Raw genomic sequence first — 3,826 nt, 5'->3', positions numbered from 1 at the left:
TCCACCATTATATGAACTATTTGTTGTTAGATTGTTCCTGATTAATATGCAAAATCACGATACAGTAAGTTAATATGATGGCAGAGAAAGCACGCACTGTGCAGTCTGCACAGATACTGTAGCAAGTGTTTTACAGAGTAACATTGCAACCTAACTACCATGAATATTGTGGATGTACCCTTCTATTTACCGGTAATCCTTTTGGGGATGTTGATGTTGTCATCTGCCCATTTGTGGATTTGGTCAAAAGAAATAGGTTGAACAGAACTCATATTTTGGGACCATCACTCCATTGTTTACAATGGTTTGTAATGCAGGCTGCCATGTGGTCATGTGATCCAAGATGGCCACGATGTGAATAAGGTCAATGGGGCCTTTCGTTTAAATGAGGACAATGGGTGGTCCACTGATCTTTTTTTGTAGATATATTTTACTTTTTACTGATGTAAAGAAAGATAACTGATGGCACTGGAGTATCTTCACCATCAGTGATTGGCATTAGGGGATTTTCTTTTTCTTTTATTCATTGTGATCTCAGGGTAATGAAGATAAACCATGAGATCTAATATAGATCTCTTGAAAACTAATTTATTACAATTACAATTTAGGCATTTAGCGGACGCTCTCATCCAGAACGACTTAGAAGTATGCCAAGCATGAAGCCTAATCAACAACAACAGGGTCAATTATCTCATAAGATAAAAGCAATATCAGTGGCGTCAGTTCAGAAAAAGCTAAGGTATGGCAACATGACTGGTGTCTTGCACGCGCGCGAAGGCGCGCATGCAAGACACCAGCAGCAAGCAGCAAGACACCAGCAGCAAGACACCAGCAACAGGCATGATATATTTATTTTACGAAGAAGTACATATAATATATAATTATATATACCTATAATATAATTTTAATACCTTGTTAAAGTGACCATTTTGTTAAATTTTGCATTTGTAGTTATTTTACTGTAATTTACCAACATAATAACCCGCACAGATAGACAAAGAGACATTCATAGATTCATATTTAGAATAACTAACTTTTATCTTCCCCCCTGGACCCAGGGTATGGCAGCTGCATACCCCTGCCATACCCAATTGACGCCCCTGTTCTGCATAGTAGGCTACTAGCATGTGTCAAAAGGATTGAAAATAGAATGGAGGAAGGGAGACATGATTGGTTATAATGCATTTTAACTGTAAATAATAATTGTTCCAGTTTCAGGTCCATGTTACAGTATAGCTGGAGGTCAAATGCACAACTGTATGCAGTTTAGTTTTACATTCCAGGTGCAATTATGAATTTAAAATATAGATTTTATATTGTATTTGTAAATTAGGGGGAAGGGAAAGGGAGTATTTGCTGGTGCCCGGGAGGAGGGGAAATGCCCTTTCTGCACACACCTAGCAGCAAATTGATTTTGAATTGTGATGATTATTAATTATTAATCATAATTATGCATTTTATATGTTATTTGTTAAATGATATAACCGCCACCTACTGTATCTCCCAGCTGGAGAGAGGGGTCGCAAATCCACAGCAGACATCAGTCATCAAATCCTTTTCTTTTCCTGACATTCTCGCAATAATCTAACCTGAGACAAAATGTGTTAGAAACATTAAAATATGCCATTAAAAAATCACTTTCATATGAATCATAACAGAGAAAATATTATACAATAACTGAAACGTATTGTGTTTTTATTTTATGTATGTCACTGAATCAGTCAATAAAAACAATGGCATCTCAGAAATGAGGCATGTGAACATTTCCTCTCCTCTTGCAGCTTGTTTGTTCACTGTGATGTCATGCCCCGTTTTAGCCCTATACAGTATTTGTATACTGTGGCTATTCATAAAAGGCTGAACCTCTTCATATTGTGAGCCTGATCAGGGGTCTTCAACAGGCGGTCCGGGACCCCTAGGGGGTCCTCAGAGTTACTACAGGAGGTCCTCCAAAACTTCCAATCCTTTTATATTAACAACTTGAACCCTATAGTCCATATTCTGAGAAATGTAGCCAAAATAACAGTAAACAGTAAACAATAATTTGCGAAGCGCAATATGATATAAGATTCGAAAAAATAACAATTTAATTCAGGGGTGCCGTGGTAGAAAAGAGTTTGAAAACCCCTGCCCTGCCCTATAGGGGTCCCTGACTCGCATGGACATTGATGACATGACATCACTGGAGCTGTCACTCTTCAGCAAATAAGCCAATATAAGATTGTGCTTCAAAATGGCCAATATAATAACTAAGTCATAAAAATGCAAAATATAGGCTATAGGCTATATATTTTGCATTCATGACAAACCTTTTCTCGACGCACAGAAAATGCAATGCAGAAATTGTGGTGTGGTAGCCTAGTTCTTTTCTTTAGATCCATATAGGCTGCATTTCAGATGTATGTATCTGGTATTTATTTGGAATCTCAAAGATTTTAAACAGCCTACAATTGATTCACAGTGCCAAAAAGAGAAGTGTTGTAAAAGAGAAGTAAAACAAATGTAGTTATTAACTGGGGTCAATAATGCATGGATGTAGATGTAGATCATCTCTGTGATTGTAATTGTGTTTCTGTCGTTGCACGACGGTCAGCCTCTCTGGATGGTTGGTTTCCATGGATACTGTGCGTTACATTGGCATAGGTAACCTATCGAATTTTGTGACTCAGGTGTCGCTGTTTTATATTGTTTTGATTTTGAATGCCGTTTGTCACATTGATTGATTAATTGATTTATTTATTAGAAGTTTGCTTAGGAAAAGGTACAGTTTCATGAAAGTACAGTTCATTGGTAAATGGTCAACTAAAGAAGCTCAACTAAGTACATGACTTATTTAAATTGAGATCCTTTTTTTAAACCCAATGCCATCACGTCACATCATCACATGCAGCGTTTTTTTTCTTCACATCACTACTTATTGACAATAAATGCGCTAAGATAACAATCGTAGGCCTACCAGTGTACTACTATTAAGAAGTATTTCATTTTTATCGTATTAATTGAGAAGGCACCCCATTCCCAATTTAAGCACAAATTGTGAAATTGTGGTCTTTATCCTTTTAGTTGACCTTTTACCAGCGAACTGTAGGCCTACTGTCCTGACTCCTGTACCTTTTAAGTATCAATCAATCAATCGATCCCCAGTGCAACGTCGAGACCGTATATTTGCAGAACAGCGACACCTAACGGTCACGGAATTGGATAGGTCACCAGTTACACCACAAACCCGACGTGTCACATGCACAGTTTTTTTTTTTTTTTTTTTTTGTACGAGGCATTGCCATGTTATATTGATGCTGCTGTGTAGCCTGTACGCTGTGCGGCTGCTGTCACACTTCACTCTTTTTTTAACACGCCGTCTCTCTTCGCCTGACATGGTGGGAATAACCTGGACTTTGCCTTTTTAAAGAGCATGTTCGTGTGCACGTCCCCCTCGTAGACATCATGGCTCCCCTTGAAGCATCCTTGGAGCAGTGAACTGAACTGTCTGTCAATCGTTTTGTTGCGGCTACAGCTCGCTAGCACGCCTGCTATAAACGCGAGCATATTATTATTCCAAAGAGCCAACCGTCAGTTGGCGTTTTTGCCATTTCTTCCTCATCGCTCTCTCCCCCATCCATCCACCCATTCATCCGTGTTCAACCGCTTATCAAGAATCGGGTCGCCGGGGTAACGGTTCCAACTGAGATTTCCGCTGTTCTCTCCTGAGCAACCTCATCCCCCCCCCCCCTTTTTTTTTTATTTTATTATTTTCTTCTTTTTTCATTGTTCTTTTTGTAACTGGACATTGTTTTATCACCGCGTCGCTTGTCTTGTCTGTCCAAAC

Source organism: Nannobrachium achirus (assembly GCF_963921795.1).
Source record: "Nannobrachium achirus genome assembly, chromosome: 23".
Taxonomy (NCBI): domain Eukaryota; kingdom Metazoa; phylum Chordata; class Actinopteri; order Myctophiformes; family Myctophidae; genus Nannobrachium; species Nannobrachium achirus.
This window is presented reverse-complemented; position numbering follows the sequence as displayed.